Source organism: Mustela erminea, chromosome X, assembly GCF_009829155.1.
Source record: "Mustela erminea isolate mMusErm1 chromosome X, mMusErm1.Pri, whole genome shotgun sequence".
NCBI lineage: Eukaryota > Metazoa > Chordata > Mammalia > Carnivora > Mustelidae > Mustela > Mustela erminea.
The window spans coordinates 53,692,043-53,710,909 of record NC_045635.1 but is presented as its reverse complement, the minus strand read 5'-3'; the positions used below and the strand labels follow the sequence as shown (position 1 = coordinate 53,710,909).

The window sequence follows — 18,867 nt, the reverse complement described above, 5'->3', positions numbered from 1 at the left end:
AAATTTGGGTACTACACCATTTGGAGCAATTTGTAAAGACCGTCTGGGTTAGCAGCTGCCCTGTTGCAGATAAATACCTCCTCCTCTTTACCAGAATGACAAAGACTGAAATTTAAAAAGGAATCCAGCCCTCTTCTATCTCTGAGCTAGCTTTGGAGTTAGGGGTGGTTTGGGTGGCAGCCAGAACCAGAGAAGATAGCTTTAGAAATAATTCTGTAGTGTTGTTATTATATAAGTAATAGTCACCATACATAAAACTACTATTAATAGGAAAACTGATGACAGGAAAAAGTTATTGTCTATATGACATTAAAATTAAGCACACTATTTGGTCAGTTTTAGGTCAGCTTGATTCACCTGATTCATTGAGTGGAAATTAATCAGCCAGCCGAGCTTCACGGCATGAAGGTGACCAAATAAAGTTTCTCTTACTGAAGTTTTGCTTTCTCACCCCTTATTTTTGATGCATTGAGATACTATGTATGGGCCTAACTTGGATTTCTGGTGTTCTCATCTTACCAGGATGCTCAGAGCACAGAATACAGAAGTACTCCTGTGCCCGTCCCATGACCACAGTTGTTATCTCTGTCCGTCTTACCCATGCTAGGCCTGGATCCCATCTCCAAATGGGAAAGGAACCTGTGGGAAATAGCTTGGAGCCCACTTTTTCTCTTTCTCAATTCCTCTTCCTGTGGCCCTCCTTTCCCTTCCTCCCTTTTCCTTCCCTCCTTACCTCTCTCCCATGGGCCTATAAAGGTCTCTAGATTCCTAACTCAGGGTCCAGCCAACTGTGCACTGCTTCTTCTCTGCTAGCAGGGGTTCCATCTTATCCAACTCAACCACTCATCACTCACTCATTGGTTTTGGCAGTAACCATCTGTCTCTGAGGAGACCCAATGAAACAGTGGGGATGGAACTGTTTTTCCTTTCCCTCTTTTGACTTAGGGAAGCACTGAGTGAGAGGAGAGACATTTCTATGCTGAGGAAAGTAATTCTCTAATTCATTACACTCCCATAATCTTGAAAGGCACCCCCAGTTGAGGGGGGTTTTGTTAAAGGAAACCAAGGGATTTTCTAAGAAGCAAAGACGAAAATGAAAGGAAGGGAAGGGAAGATTAGAGAAAAGAAATGGGGAAGGGTCTTTCTCAAATGAGGTTGGCAAACTTAATCTCTAGAGTCTCAATGGAACTCCTCCTTTCAGGAGGCCCTGGGAACACTGAATTGCTCTACAACATCTTCATCCTCTCCACCTTGCTTGGTTTTCCCTCCAGGAGTTAGAGAGCCATCTTTTATACAGCTGTGTAATTGAATGCATTTGTTAACACCCATTTTGGATGCTTGTGATCAAGAAGTGACAAGCTGGGGCGCCTGGGTGGCTCAGTGGGTTAAGACTCTGCCTTCAGCTCAGGTCATGATCTCAGGGTCCTGGGATCAAGCCCTGCATCAGGCTCTCTGCTCGGCAGGAAGCCTGAAGCCTGCTTCCCTTTCTCTCTCTCTCTGCCTGTCTCTCTGTCTACTTGTGATCTCTGTCTGTCAAATAAATAAATAAAATCTTTTTTTTAAATATTAAAAATTTAAAAAAAAGGAGTGACAGGCAGAAAGCTAAATAGTGAAAGGATGGTGGGGAAGATTGTTGGGGAAAGAGGAGTGAAAAACAGTAAAAGGACAAAGAAGTCAAGGGAACAAATGAAAGAAACAAAGATGGTGCAGAGGAAGCTTTAAAAAAGTGTGGAGCTGAACCTATAGCTGGGCACCTCTTTCCTTGTGGGACTGCCATCTAATTTAACTAAAGGATGGCATCTCAACAACTAGATACATTAGGGCCTGACTCTTCAGTGAGTAGAAAGCCAAAATGTGAAGGTTTTCTTCAAATTTCCATGAAAATCCTCCACCAAAATGGTACCTAATAAATATGGTCCTCCTTAAATAGGAGTTAGTGAGGTAGGCCCTTACAGTTGGTATAGGAAGCTCAGGAGCCATCTAGGCCACCGTCTCTAGGTGGAGAGGAAAACAGAATTTCCTCTCTTCTTTCTACTGCCACTTCTGTGGAGCTGAAGAAACTAAAGGGAGAGACACCAACAAGTTGGCCACTGCTATATTCTCCTGACCTGGAGGAGGAAGGGAAAAAGAATGCTACCAGGGGCCTTCTGTAACTATGAGTTCTTAACACAAAAGAACACTTCCTGTGAGTAGATTTTCAGGTACTCTGATAGGTCAGTAGGGAAAATTGGGAATAAAAGGCCTTTCCAATGTCTCTCTAGCCACATCAAAGGATCCTGCACTAGAAAACTTTAGGGTATAGATCCCCAGGTTTTCAAAGGGGCCCTAAAGGCACACCCTCTTGTCCTCATCCCAGTAATCCAGATCATCCACTGCTTGGACCTTAATTCCAAAGAGAAGGGCAACACCCTTTTAATCTAGAACCCTGGAAAATAGGACAGCAAGTTGACAGTATATTAAGGGAAAGAAAAAAAAATAGAGAAGGAAAAGGTTTAAGGAGGATTTTCGTCATTTTTCTCCAAGCCAGATGTCCCCAGATGTTGCTTGAATAATCTGAGCTAGCCACAAAAGTCCAAAAGAATGTGGAAACTATTTGAGAAGGGGCTTAAGGTTAGAATTAGCTATTTCTCTTAAGAGGCAATATGCTGTATGGGATATTTCAAAAATCAATTATGCTATCAGTTCAAGACAAGAGCAACCATTTGTGTATTATTCTGCAATAATACCCACCATCCAAATGCACTGTTCAGTCCTCTGATCGGGCCTATACATAATCTAGTTTATTTTGCATGTAGACATGCCTATATTCAAACTCCAAATGCCCTGGGAAGAGAACAGGGCAAGTTACAGTAAATTGATATTATAGCTATAGGAAACTGAGGTCGGAGTGGCAAGAGATTTGTCTAAGCTGGCAGAATTGGGAAGGACCAAATTTTCCGAACTCCCAGGTGAGGGTTCTATCCCCTATATGTATACTCCTAGTGTAAAAGTTGGGGAATATGAGACCATCTAGATCTTGGACCCAACTCAAAGATCATCCCAACTTGGCCAACTCAAACCTGTTCCAGCTGTTGTTGATGTCAGACCCTAAAATGTGGAGGTGATGCCAAGGAGGAAGTTCCTGGGCCTGTGTGCCAATATATAAGGCTGTGGCTCTATGTTAATTCGGCCACTTGCAATGAATACATTTGACAAGCTGGAAGAGGAAGATGTCCACTTTGCAGAACATGTTCTCTCTATGCAAAAAGGAGACAAGATAAACTGGACCCAGGGCTAAAGCTCAGCTACCTTTGGGCCATGCCAGGTGCTATAAGCCATGCCATAAATCCTGTCAAGGATCTAAGAGAGCCAGAAATGTGTAAAAGAATCCAAAGCCCAGGCTCTTAGCCTAAATCTTTGTCTAGTCTCAACTATTAAAAGCACCCTTACAAAAACTTCCAAATATTTCTCAGAGCTCACAGGCCTGCATCTTGGGCCATATGGTGAAAAAGCTTCTGGAGCTCTGACCACTAGAAGAATTTAGAACAGTAGAAGATGAGTTTGGCATTCTATAGAGCAATACAAGGGGGCCAAATAAGGGATCCAGACTATTGTCCTGGCCCCAGGCTATGAGATTCCTCCAACAACAGCTCTCTCCCTAGACATACATTGACTTTGTCCCCAGTTTCCTGGGAGGAAGGGGTAAAGTGGGCATCTGGCCCAGGCCTAAACAGGGCAAGTGAGAAAAGCAGAAGGAGAAAAGGGGTAGGATAGGACAGAAGAACTTTGGGTACTGGAGGAGAGGAGTGATGAGGCAATTAAGTAGGTCTCAGATAAGTTTTACACTGATGAAGTTATCTAACAGGCTGAGTCTCAGTTGGAGGGATGGGATCTTCTCAGGCTTCCTCCCCATCTTTCACCAGCCTTCCTTGCCTGGGGAAACACAACAACTCTAGCTACCACAGGAAACACCACAGCCATCCATTGACTCTAGAGGCCAACTTATAACTTGCTGTTAATGAGTACTAGGAGGTGTTGAGGCATCTGGGGGGCTCAGCTGTTAAGTGTTTTCCTTCAGTTCAGGTCATGATCCCAGGGTTCTGGGATTGAGCCCCTCCTCCAGGCTCCCTGCTCAGTAGGGAGTCTGCTTCTTCCTCTCCTTCTCCCTCTGCTCCTCTCTCCCCACTCATTTGTATGTGCTTTCACTTTCTCAAATAAATAAATAAAATCTAAAAAAAAAAACCACTAAGGGCGCTGCTAGGAGGAGAAGGGGTCAGAGAGGGGAGCATAAGGGAAACTAGTTGAGGACTGTGAGCTCACCTTCATTACCTCTTTTGTTTGTTCATGAGGTAGAAGAGCAAGGGAATGAAGCTGCAACAACCCTGATTCTGGAGGAAAGTAATGTCCCTCTTGTCCTCTAAACTAGCTGCCAGTTTGGCTCTTGCACAGACACAGTCTCACTCCTTAAGGAGATAAGTGTTATGTGTTCAGTAGCTTTGTATGCCTCAGCCTCAGAACAGCCATGCTACCCATTTCCATAGCACTCAACCTCTTTTCACTAGTCCAGAGGAACAGAACACAGTACCCTTAGATTCACAACCCTGAGTGAGTCACCACTCTCTTAGATTGCATACACATTGAGTCCTCTAAATTTGCTATACCATATTCATACTACTACATACTCAATTCAACCTGTTCTGTGATTATACACACATACCCCAGATATGTGTGCACGAATAATATGTATATACAAACACAGAACCACGAAATATCCACAAGTACATAGCCCTGAACATACAAACTCTCCTATAACCTACATACGCATATATTCGATTAAACCTGTACATGCACATCAACCACACTAACAATGTTTACATTCATCTCCTTAGGTATAAAAGTGTCTACAATCTGTCACATTCATATACTCCTTTGCACACATGCACTCCTTTGAGTGCACATACAACCATATCACTCTACATACAAGATGATATATAGACACAAAGGCGCACTGCGCATTCACAGATGTTCCTACCCTCTGTGCTGCCTACATACATCCCAATACTACTTTCACACATACCCAGCATATTGGTTGGCAAGTACTAGAGCTAAACTTTGCTTTGTAAGTTCTCCTAGGTCCATTGTGTGACATCCATTTTTCCTGCTTCCTGCTCTGTCTTTCTTGGTATATATGTATATATATATATATATATACATACATACATATATATATATATATAATGTAATATATATAATATATATATATCACATTTAAAGATTTTATTTATTTATTTGACAGACAGAGATCACAAGTAGGCAGAGAGACAGGCAGAGAGAGGTGTGGAGGAAGGCTCCCCGCCGAGCAGAAAGTCTGATGCAGGGTTCAATCCCAGGATCCCGGGACCATGACTTGAGCCAAAGGCAGAGGCTTTAACCCACTGAGCCACCCAGGCGCCCTTTTCTTTTTAAAAACTTTTCTTTTTTTAAATAATTTTTTTTAAAAAAGTCTTTTTAAAACGTTTTAAAAATTTTTTAAAGGTTTTAAACTTTTTTTAAATTTTTGTTATTATTTTCAGCATAATAGTATTCATTATTTTTGCACCACACCCAGTGCTCCATGCAATCTGTGCCCTCTATAATACCCACCACCTGGTACCCCAACCTCCCACCCCCCTGCCACTTCAAACCCCTCAGATTGTTTTTCAGAGTCCATAGTCTCTCATGGTTCACCTCCCCTTCCAATTTCCCCCAACTCCCTCCTCCTAACTCCCCATGTCCTCCATGCTATTTGTTATGCTCCACAAGTAAGTGAAACCATATGATAATTGACTCTCTCTGCTTGACTTACTTCACTCAGCATAATCTCTTCCAGTCCCGTCCATGTTGCTACAAAAATTGGGTATTGGTCCTTTCTGATGGAGGCATAATACTCCATAGTGTATATGGACCACATCTTCCTTATCCATTTGTCCGTTGAGGGGCATCTTGGTTCTTTCTACAGTTTGGCGACCGTGGACATTGCTGCTATAAACACTGGGGTACAGATGGCCCCTCTTTTCACTAAATCTGTATCTTTAGGGTAAATACCCAGGAGTGCAATTGCAGGGTCATAGGGAAGCTCTATTTTTAATTTCTTGAGGAATCTTCACACTGTTCTCCAAAGATGCTGTACCAACTTGCGTTCCCACCAACAGTGGAAGAAGGTTCCCCTTTCTTCACATCTCCTCCAATACATGTTGTTTCCTGTCTTGCTAATTCTGGCCATTCTAACTGGTGTAAGGTGATATCTCAATGTGGTTTTAATTTGAATCTCCCTGATGGCTAGTGATGATGAACATTTTTTCATGTGTCTGATAGCCATTTGTATGTCCTCATTGGAGAAGTATCTGTCCATATCTTCTGCCCATTTTTTGATATGATTGTCTGTTTTGTGTGTGTTGAGTTTGAGGAGTTCTTTATAGATCCTGGATATCAACCAAAATGACTAGGAGGAGGAATGCCCAACAGAAGAAAGATACAGAGGATGGACCTTCCGCAACAGAGCTAACGGCTATCAACATAGACAATATGTCGGAAAGAGAATTCAGGCTAACAATTATCCAGGCAATAGCTAGTAGAGAAAGCCATGGATGACCAAACGGAATTGATTAGGGCCAAGCTGAAAGCAACCAGAGATGATGTTCACAATGTTAGGGCGGAGCTAAAAGCTACCAGGGCTGAGGTTCACAATGCTCTCAATGAGTTCCAATCTAATCTAAACTCTCTCAAAGCTAGGGTAACTGAGACAGAAGATAGAATTAGTGATCTGGAGGACAAACAGACAGAGAGAAAGGATCAGGAGGAAGCCTGGAACAAAGAGCTTAGAAACCATGAAAACAGAATCAGGGAAATAAATGATGCCATGAAACGTTCCAATGTCAGAATTATTGGAAACCCTGAAGGGGAGGAAAAAGAAAGAAATCTAGAAGATATAGTGGAACAAGTTCTTCAAAAATTTTCCCAATCTTGCAAATGGAACCAGCATTCATGTACTAGAGGCCGAAAGGTCTCCACCCAAGATTATAGATTCCAAAAAAAATCAAGGCACCTGATAGTCAAATTGAGGAATCATAATTGTAGGTATAATCTCTTGAAAGCTGCTAGGATAAAGAGGCTCCTTACTTACAGAGGAAAGCCCATAAGAATAACGTCAGACCTGTTTACAGAGACCTAGCAAGCCAGAAAGGGCTGGCAAGACATATTTAGGGCTCTAAATGAGAAGAACATGCAGCCAAGAATACTTTATCCAGCAAGACTGACATTCAAAATGGATGGAGAGATAAAGAGTTTCCAAGACCAGCAAGGCGTAAAAGACTATGCAACCACCAAGCCGACACTGCAGGAAATATTAACGGGGGTTCTATAAAAGAGGAAAAATCCTAAGAATAGCATTGGACAGAAATATAGAGACAATCTACAGAAAGAAAGACTTCAAAGGTAACACGATGTCAATAAAAACGTATCTAACAATAATAACTCTCAATGTGAATGGCCTAAATGCGCCCATAAAATGGCAAAAGGTTGCAGATTGGATAAAACGACAGGACGCATCCATATGTTGTCTACAAGAGACCCATTTTGAACCTAAAGATACACCCAGACTGAAAGTGAAGGGATGGAGAAGCATCTTCCATGCCAATGGGCCTCAAAAGAAGGCTGGGGTAGCGATTCTCATATCAGATAAATTAGATTTTAAACTAAAGACTGTAGTCAGAGATACAGAAGGACACTACATCATTCTTAAAGGCACTATCCACCAAGATGATCTAACAATTGTAAATATCTATGCCCCCAATATGGGAGCAGCCAATTACATAAGAAAACTGTTAATCAAGATAAAGAGTCATATTGATATGAATACATTAATAGTAGGAGATCTTAACATGCCTCTCTCAGAAATAAGCAGATCATCGAAGCAGAAAATCAATAAAGAAACAAGAGAATTGAATGACACATTGGGCCAGATGGACCTCATAGATATATACAGAACATTCCACCCTAAAACAACAGAATACTCATTCTTCTCAAGTGTACATGGAACCATCTCCAGAATAGACCACATGCTGGGTCACAAATCAGGACTCAGCCTTACAAAAAGACTGACATTATTCCTTGAATATTCTCAGATCACAATGCTTTGAAACTGGAGCTCAATCACAAGGAAAAGTTTGGAAGGAACTCAAACACCTGGAAACTAAAGACCACCTTGCTTAAGAATGCTTGCATCGGGGCACCTGGGTGGCTCAGTGGGTTAAACGCTGCCTTCGGCTCAGGTCATGATCTCTGATGAGATCGAGTCCCACATCAGGCTCTCTGCTCAGCAGGGAGCCTTCTTCCCTCTCTCTCTCTCTCTGCCTGCCTCTCCACCTACTTGTGATTTCTCTCTGTCAAATAAATAAATAAAATCTTAAAAAAAAAAAGAATGCTTGCATCAACCAGGAGATCAAAGAAGAACTTAAACAATTCATCGAAACCAATGAGAAAGAAGACACTTCGGTCCAAAATCTATGGGATACAGCAAAGTCGGTCCTAAGGAGGAAATACATAGCCATCCAAGCCTCCCTCAAAAAACTGAAAAATCCAGAATACACCAGCTGTCTCTAGACCTTAAAGAGCTGGAGAACCAACAACAAATCAAAACAACTCACACATAAGAAGGGGAATAATCACGATTAATGAGGTAGAAACCAGAGATACAGTAGAATGTATCAATGAAACTAGAAGCTGGTTTTTTGAAAGAATCAATAAGATCGATAAACTATTGGCCACACTAATCCAAAAGAAAAGAGAGAAGGCCCAAATTCATAAAATTATGAATGAAAATGGAGAGATCACAACTAACACCAAGGAAGTAGAAACAATCATCAGAAGTTATTATCAACAGTTTTTAAACTTTTTTAAAAAGTTTTAAAAACTTTTCTATATGGGAATTTTCAAAAGTATACAAAAGTAATAAGAATAGTAAAGTGAACCCTGTGAACCCATCACCTAGTTTCAAAAATTATTTACATATATTTAATTTAAACAATCCAACAATTCGCTCTTCAGCTTCTAGAGTTAACCTGGTCCTTTGTCATCACTGAGGCCATGGTTACTAATTGAGGGACCCACTCTGTGGCTCCAGGGTTCCTCTGCCTCATTCGTTGATATGGCCCTGATGGTGCAACAGGCTCTGGACTCCAAAAGCTTTGGCACAAATTTAAGAAGATTTTGTTCATGTGTATGGCATAACAGATGAATTCTTCCTCCTCAACCATGAATGAAGAACCTGATAATCTCTCAGTAGTTAAGTAGCTATGGGATCTAGAAGCAGATACATTAAATAGAAGAGACAATGTCCAGGATCAGACATGTCTGCCTGGTCTTATTTGTTTATGGACCACCCCAACCCCCCTGTTGTCCATTCCACTTTGCTCACTCTTTAGTACTTAGCAGAATGCCATGCCAACAGAGAAAAGATGAAAGGAAAACATATGATGTTAAGCTTGCACAATGTTATATAGAAGACTACAACTCCAGGAGAAACAAAACTACTGGCTTCTGAAATTTATGACATTTTTTGGTTTTCCAAATAGAGCAGATGGTAAATTCACAATAAGGAAAGCTCAGTTTTTTTCTGGGAACTACAAACAAATGTGCCAAAACAGTGGTTTTGTACATAGATGGTCTTGATGATATGTCTCAGACAAATCTCTGTGAAGAAGCTTTGTTAAGAATTAAAGGTGTACATGGGAAGATGGAGAGGAGAAGGGAGTTGGGGGAAATTGTAGTGTGAGATGAACCATGAGAGAGTATGGACTCTAAAAAACAATCTGAGGGTTTTGAAGGGGCGGGACATGGGAGGTTGGGTGAAACGTGGTGGGTATTATGGAAGGCAAGTATTGCATGGGACACTGAGTGTGGTACATAAACAATGAATTCTGGTACACTGAAAAGAAATTTAAAAAATAAAAATTTAAAGTTAAAAAAAATTAAAGGTGTTATTAGCTTTATTTTTCAAATGGCTATTCAAAGATGTGTGGTGTGTGTAAGGGCCTACTTAGCCAGAGAGAGCCATTTTGTTGTTTATGCAGTAAACTTAGATTGAACCTGCCCCTTCCCCCCAAGAGAAAAGCGCTTAGAAACAACTGGAGTAATATGACTGACCAGTCCCTAATAGTGGAGCCCACATACAAGGACGTGTCCGGCCAGGCGGAAATGTCCAATCAGTAAAAGCACACATATTACTTCCCTACCTGCCAAGGATGAGCCAGGCCAGGTGGTAACATCCAAACAAGGGAAAGCACATGTATTACCCACCAAGGAGTGTGAGCCCCTCCTTTTGGACACCAGACAAAGGCACCAATTCTAGCCAAGGTCATAGGCTGAATTGGATGACTATCATGGGGTAAAATGTAATTCAGTTGGCCACCTGTGTGTGGCCAGGCCACATGGCCTTTACTCTATAAAAGTTAGTCTGTGAGACTGGGAGGGGTCACTTCTTTGCAAGAGACGGCCCTGGCCGGTCAGTTTGATTCTTGATGCTTGGCGTGAAATAAAGCTTTGCTTGACCTTCACTTTGTATCAGTCTTGTCCTTTTGTCTACAGACCCTTTCAGTGGGGGCTCATCCGGGATAAAATGGCGAGGACTGAGCCAGCATCAGAAAGCCTCCGGAGGTAAGATCTCAAGACCCCTTGAGATCCTATCTGTTTGTCTGTCTTATCTGTCTGTCTGCGGAGCTTCAGGGTAATAACGGGGAGAAGCTGGATGCAGCATAGCTCCCAGGGCTGGAGTGGATGCGGGGACGCCTCATCCCTTGGGGGGGGATTGCCAGGGGGTAGGGGCCCTCCCAGGCAATCAGGGGACTGAGAAAATCCCCAACATTGGGTGCATCTAGGGGACCAGGTGCAATCCCCACCAGCGAGAGCATCTAGGCGACCAAAAAAATCCCCACCAACGAGTGTGTCAAGGGGACCACAACCGTTGGGTTTAGGATGCACGTAGGGAACGGAGAAAATTCCCCGCTGGGTCAACAGATGCTCATAGGGAACCAAGAAAATTCCCTACAGTGGCAGGTTACGTTTTTAAGCTGGGATTACATCTTGTACATCTTTGGGTTTAACATCTGGTCGAAGATGGGCCACTGGGCCTGTGGTTGTCTTTGTCTTGTCTTCTTGTTGCTTGTTGTGTTGTTTGTTGTGTTGCTTGTTGTGTTTGAAGGAATGGGGCAAGCAGAGTAAGGGGACTCTGGTTTTCATCTCTCCGTTCCGCCTCATAGATGTGGGGTTTCTCCCTTACTCATTTCTTGTGTTAATGGCTGGCTATAACTGGAGCCAGCTGGGGTTGGTCTAACTCAAGACAGAGACTTTAAGGAATATTCCCAAGAAGCTGCAAAAACTTCCTTTGTTTCGGGGAAGTTCCTTGCCCTCTCTGGCCCGATGTGGACTGACTAGCCCCCACCCCTTGCTGGTGGGAAAGCATGACGTCTGCTTCTCTGTTGAAGTTGATAAGCTCTAAAACTGGGAATCCTTTTTCTGCCTTCCGGTGGCACTTTGTTTCTTCTGTCTCCCACTTCTCATGTTTCTGCACCAACGTGCGTGCAGACTGCATGACTAGCCTCTAGATCATGCACTATGGCTCCTTCTCTCTTCACTGTCAAGGAGCAAGAAGAGCAGCCCCTGGACCTAACACCCCCCACTCCAAATCCTCCCACCCATGTCTTGGGTAAATATTCAAAGTGGAGTGGGCCCAGGTGGAACGTAAATCAGTATTTGAACTAAGTTTGTTGGTTTAATTAAGATATACATGTCTTTTAAGTTATCAGCAGTAAATGTAAAACTTCAGAGTTTACTTAAGATTAAATAAGCTCATTATTTCTGTTAAAATCTGTTGAAATCTATTAGCAAAGAAATGACTAAACTGATGGTTAATTGTCTGTCTCAAAGTTTAATAGGTAATTGCTAAAGTAGCTTTCAAAGTATTTGGTAACCTGAAACTTTAAAGTTTTGGTTGGATGACAAATGGTTTTAAATTATGGACATCTAGATCTTAACCAAACAGGATAAAATGCTAAGACATTAATTACTGAAACTAGGTTTGTGCTTTTAAAATCTGTTGGTAAACGTGTTTTGCGCTTAACTGATTCATAAATTTGCCATCTGAAGAATTCTGTTGTAACAGTTCACAATTGGTTAATAACTGATTAAGGTCTTTCTAAGAGTACAAAATTCTGTTAAATGTAACTAAGACTGATGGAAATAAGGGAAACAACTCTGTATATAGGAAAGTAGATAATATGTAAGAAAGATTTAAGAAATGGAAGTACATTTTGTTGAAAGTAAAAAAGGTAATTTTGTCCTAAATGAGATGGTTGTTTGGAAGGAAATGGCTTGGGACAAAATCTGAATGCAAAGGAAGGTTGTAGAAGGTTTGTGAAGGAAAATATTCAGGAAAAAAAAAAATAGGTATGGTCAGGACAGACTAAGGAAAAAAAAAGGGGAGAAAAGACCAGATGCCTGATCCTGTTTAAATAAGAAAGAAAGAAGAACAGCCTCCAAGGTGATTTAGCACTCTCCTGACCTGCCTCCACATAGATTATACTTCCAAGTGAAAGGGCCATTTGGCCTTGAGAGATTAAGGAAGCAGCCCAACTTTGAGGGACTGCAAAAACACCCTGTTACCATCCTCCATTGCCTGTAACCATAGAAACTCACTCTTTTTTTATTCTTAATAAATTATTTATTTATTTATTTATTTATTTTTTCCTTTTTATTTAGGAGGAAGCAGGCTCCCCGCGGAGCAGAGAACCCGATGCGGGACTCGATCCCAGGACCCTGAGATCATGACCTGAGCCGAAGGCAGCGGCTTAACCCACTGAGCCACCCAGGCGCCCCATAAATTTTTTATTTTTTATAAACACATATTTTTATCCCCAGGGGCACAGGTCTGTGAATCACCAGGTTTACACACTTCACAGCACTCGCCAAAGCACATACCCTCCCCAATGTCCATAACCCCACCCCCCTTCTCCCAACCCCCCTCCCCCCAGAAACCCTCAGTTTGTTTTGTGAGATTAAGAGTCACTTATGGTTTGTCTCCCTCCCAATCCCATCTTGTTTCATTGATTCTTCTCCTACCCACTTAAGCCCCCATGTTGCATCACCACTTCCTCATATCAGGGAGATCATATGATAGTTGTCTTTCTCTGCTTGACTCACACTCACTGTTCTTGCTGAGCTTATGTAAATAATTAGGCCAGGTTTGTTAAAAACTGGACTTGTTTTTCAAATAAATTAGTCCTGATTTGGCTATCTCTGGAAATGAGGGTTATTTTAGAGAGAAAAAATTATGTTTTAATAACACGCCTTTATGGATGTTAAATTCTAGATTTGGTTGTCTTTAAATGTTTGTTTACCTAAGCTAGACAACTTGATTTAAAGATTTAAAATATTTATAAAAATGGGTTAAACTAGACTATGAAGGGGCCTGGGCTAAGACTAGGAGGAAATTAGTAAGCCAAATACATCAGGGCACTCATTTGGGGACATGCAAGCTTAAGGAGCTTATGGGCAAGCAGTTTCAAGTTTCTAAATTATGGAGTATGGCTCAGGATGTGGTTGATAGATGTGCTCAATGTCAGGTAGTAAATGCGGGAAGAACTAAAATGGGAAGAGGAAAAAGAGAAAGAGGTAAAGAGCCAAAAATTTATTGGGGAATGGATTTTACAGAGATGAAACTGGGAAAATATAGACACAAGTATATGTCAGTTTTTATGGATCCCTTTTCAGGCTGGGTAGAGGCCTTTTCTGCCAAACATGAGATGGCAAGAGTGGTAGCCAAAAGCTACTAGAGGTTTGGGTTACCTCTCGTGATTGGGTCAGACAATGGCCCTACATTTGTGAGTTCAGTATCACAGGCATTGGCCAAAGCCATTGGCACTAATTGAAAACTACATTGTGCCTACTGGCCCCAGAGTTGCAGGCAAGTAGAGAGAATGAACTGGACTCTTAAAAAGACCTTGACAAAGCTAAGTCTGGAGGCTGGTGATGGATGGGTGACTCTCCTTCCTTTCGCCCTCCTCATGGCATGATGTACACCCTATTTAAACAAGGTGACCCCATTTGAAATAATGTTTGGGAAACACCCCCACCCCTCACTCTGCCCTTGGCTACAAAAGGTTGCCCTAGCAAAAGTGACTAATCAGTCTGTACTCCAGTCACTGCAGGCATTGCAGTCTGTCTTAAAAAGAGCCCACTCAGGGATCCAAACTGCCCACACTGAAATGGAGATGGAGCTGGAACCACATCCTTACCAACCCGGGGACTTGGCTTGAATGTGCCGCCGCCAAGTAGAAAACTTGGAACCTCGTTGGAAGGGACCATTTACTGTCATCCTAACCACCCCCACAGCAATAAAAGTAGAAGGCATCCGGGCCTGGATTCACACGAGTCACGTCAAACGAGCCGAAGACAGGGACGCCCCTCAGAGATGGATGCCATTGTCGATGGATCCCGCCGACCATGAACTAAAGCTAAGACTCAAAAAAACAATGAGTTCATTAAGTTTATTGTTACTTCTATTATTACCGGTCTATGTAAAAACTTCTGAGTCACCCCATCAGACAGAGAAGTATAAATGGGAAATTAGACAAGTGGGATTAACAAAAATTGAAAAGGTTATACAAAGCAATAAATGGCTGACCCATCAGCTAACTATGCAATTTAATATAACCATATGTCAGTTGGCACCTGTAACTCCTTGTGTCACGCATGACTCTTACTACATGTGTCCTTACACAGGGACTCATACAGGGTGTGCAAGAGCTTCAGACTATTACTGTGCACGGTGGGAATGTGAGACAATAGCCTCTGATTGGGGGATAAACCGTGACCCCCATATAATGGTAGTACCCATCAGAACAGATAACTGGTAACACAAAAAGAATTTGTTAAAAATTTAGCCACAGGGATCTTTCCTTCAATTGCATCCCACCGATCTGGAAAATATTGTACAAATATATCTATTACAATCATCAACCCCAAAGATCATCTCTGGGAATATGGCCGATCTTGGGGCCTTAGATACTATGAACCTGGTGCAGATAGAGGAGGGCAATTCACCATCCAGAAGATAAGAATTCGAGAACCGTTTCAGCCTATAGGGCTGAACCTAGTTTTAAATCCTCCCAAGCTATTAAAACCAACGAAGCTACCCGCCACGTCTACCCCAAGGGAAACTATCATAAAAAAGAAAAGAGAAAAGGTTGACAATGGCAATAATGCTATAAAAAGTTTACTCCCACTGGCAGATACAATGTTTAATTTTTTAAATGCTTCAAATCCTAATATCACCCGAGACTGCTGGCTATGTTTAAATCCTCAGCCCCCATACTATATTGGCATGGGGGCCAATCTTACTATAGGGACCCAAAAGGGCCAAATTAAAAATGAAAGCTCTTACAACTCCTGTGAATGGGAAAAAATACCTAGACTAACTTTAGGAGATATAAGAGGTAATGGACTTTGCTTTGCTACATGGAAAGGGAAACATCTTCCCAATACAAAAACTTATGAGAGGGTATAATGGTCCCTACCGTCTTCACTAATTTCCTTAAGGCCCCTATCAGGGCCTGGTTTGCTTGTAATTCAGGGCTCACACCATGCCTTAATCTTGCTTTATTCTTCATGGAATGAACTCTGTATAACAGCTCACATCCTTCCCCAAGTAGGTTATTATAAGGGGGTCAAAGGATTCCAGCATCTTACTGCAGGGACAGGGCGAACACAATGTGCGGTCCCATCCTAATTCCACCATTAGTGGCTGCAGGAATAGCGGGATCTACAGCAATAGGAACCGCAGCCTTAATAAAATAAAAAGTAGATTTTGAGGCTCTGGGATCCCAAGTAGATGCTGATTTATGTCACATGTATGAAAATATAGATAAGCTAACTGATTCCCTAAGCTCTCTAGCCAAAATGGTACTGCAAAATAGAAGGGGGCTTAACATACTATTCTTAGAAAAAGGGGGACTTTGTGTAGCCTTGGGGGAAGAATACTACTTTTGGGTAAATCACACTGGGATCATTAAAGACAGCTTGACAGCCGTCAAAAGAAAATTAGATGAGCGCGAACAACAGTGCAGGGACTCCCAGGGATGATATAAAAGTTTATTCAACTGGTCTCCATGGGTGACTTCCCTAATATCAGCAATTGCAGGCCCCTTAATCTTACTATTATTGATGTTACTCTTTGGCCCCTGCACTATAAAGGCCCTGATGTCCATCGACAATGGCAAAAAAAAAAAAAAAAAATGGGGCGATAAAGATGCTAATCTTACAAACTCAGTATAATCCCTTACAACAGGGGGACATAGAATCGTCAAAGATTTGACTAATCTTCAAAGAAAAGGGGGGAATGTAAGGGCCTACTTATCCAGAGCAAGCCATTTTGCTGTTTATGCAGTAAACTTAGATTGAACCTGCCCCTTGCCCTCAAGAGAAAAGCGCTTAGAAACAGAACTGGAGAAATATGACTGACCAGTCCCTGATAGTGGAGCCCACATACAAGGACGTGTCCGGCCAGGTGGAAACGTCCAATCAGTAAAAGCACATGTATTACCTCCCTACCTGCCAAGGATGAGCCAGGCCAGGTGGAAACATCCAAACAAGGGAAAGCACACGTATTACCCACCAAGGAGTGTGAACCCCTCCTTTTGGACACCAGACAAAGGCACCAATTCTAGCCAAGGTCATAGGCTGAATTAGATGACTATCATGGAGTAGAATGTAATTCAATTGGCCACCTGTGTGTGGCCAGGCTCAACCACATGGCCTTTACTCTATAAAAGTTAGTCTGTGAGACTGGGAGGGGTCGCCTCTTTGCAAGAGATGGCCCTGGACAGTCAGTTTGATTCTCGATGCTTGGCATGAAATAAAGCTTTGTTTGTCCTTCACTTTGTATCAGTCTTGTCCTTTTGTCTACGGACGCTTTCAGTGTGGATCCATTTGGATTTGAAAGCAGAGGCCTTGGCATCAGTAATAGCATCAATCAAGGATATGAAGGCTCAGCATGTTGTGAAAAGTGAAATTGGAGAAGAGATGCTGGTCCCATTCCAAGATATACCTGTGGAAGTAGAACAGAACACAGAAGAGCCCAACTACCTGCCTGGGGATAAGAGTCCCACAAAGAAGCAAGAAAAAGCAGTGTCCCAGGTCAGCTCACACCCAGAGGGTGGAGCTAGCTGGCTAAGCACAGCTGCAGGGTTTTGTTTTTTTTTTTTTTGTTTTTGTTTTGAAGGTCAAGCAAAGCTTTATTTCGCGCCAAGCATCAGGAATCTAACCGAACATTCGGGCCGCACCTCTTACAAGAGAGGGCAACCCTTCTCTGTTTCACAGACTAGCTTTTAAGGGCAAAGGCCATGCGGTCAGGCCTGGCTACTCACAGGTGGCCAGTGAGATTTTAACACACACAGGAAACTCCACAGTGATGCTAGGTGACCAATTGAGTTACAATTTACCCTCGTAGACATTTGAACCAGCCTATTACACCTTGATTGGGATTGGCGCCCAAAAGGCTCCCAAAGGGCAGGGCCTATACTCCTTGGTAACCAGGGAGACAGTAGGCATCCCCCACCAATTGAATACCTCCACCTGGCTCAACCCACCCCTGTACTTGGACTTTGTTACGTGGGACTGGTTTCCCGGACTTGCTTTTAAATAAGTTCCCCTGGGGGGGGCAAGGTCAATTTAAGCTTTACAGCAAAATTACAGTTCAACTGGGGTGGGGATGCTCTGGCTGAATAGGCCCTTACATTCCCCCCTTTTCTTTGGAGATTAGTCAAATCTGACTTTTCAGCCAGTTCTACATCCCTTTTTTAACAGCTGCCAGACTGTTTTAATGATTCCAGTGTGGTTTACCCAGAAACAGCATTTCTCTCCTAGGGCTACGCAGAGCACCCCCTTTTTAGAAATAGTATGTCAAGCCCTAATTGTCTATATTTCCCACCTATACTTTAACAATAGAAGCAACAATGAACTCAATGAACTCATTGTTTCTGAGTCTTAGCTTTAGTCCATGATCAGCGGGGTCCATCAGCAGCGGCATCCACCTCTGGGGGGCGTCCTCATCCTTGGCTCGTTTGACGTGACCCACGTGAATCCAGGCCCGATGCCTTCTATTTTCATCGCTGTGGGGGTGGTCTGGATGACAGTAAACAGTCCCTTCCAGCGAGGCTCCAAGTTTCCCACTTGGCAGCATGCATCCAAACCAAGCCCCTGGGTTGGCGAGGATGTGGCTCCTTCCAAGACAAACCTCAACGCCTTGTTTAAGCAGGGTGTACATCGGGCCCCTTGGCCATCTGTAGTAGTGCCTTGGTGAATGCAATCAGCTCCATTTTCCGCTGAGGTCCTGTGTGGCAGGGCCATCATCCAGAGTCCCTGCTCAGGAGAAACCACGGCAGCCTCCGCATACCTCTTTTCATCGACCATGTAGCTACTCCCGTCTCTGAACAGTCATTTCCGCATCTGGGAGGGGAGTGTCTCTGAGATCCGACCTTATTCCTGTGACTTGGGCTGGGCCTTCCCGCAGTCGCGTGGGTGGTCAGCCAGCACCTCTGGTAGCAACGTGGCTGGATTTAGCACCGCCTGAGGCTGGGAGATCACTTTTGGTTCATTGAGGAGGAGGGCCTGATACCCCATCACTAGGGCATTTGTTATCCACCGGTCTGGTGGAGTCCGGAGAAGGCCCTCGATAGCGTGGGTGGTGGTCAAGGTGATATTTTGACCCAGAGACAATTATCTTGCATCCTTGACCAGGAGGGCCATGGCAGCAATTATGCAGCTACTCCATGGAGTAGCCTGGTCCGGGGTTTATAC

At 42.9% G+C, this 18,867-nt stretch overlaps 1 pseudogene; it reads left to right on the top strand.

Moving 5' to 3' along the window:
- The first annotated feature begins 9,365 nt into the window (after positions 1-9,365).
- Positions 9,366-18,640, top strand: LOC116582269 (annotated as a pseudogene).
- The last annotated feature ends 227 nt before the right edge of the window (positions 18,641-18,867 follow it).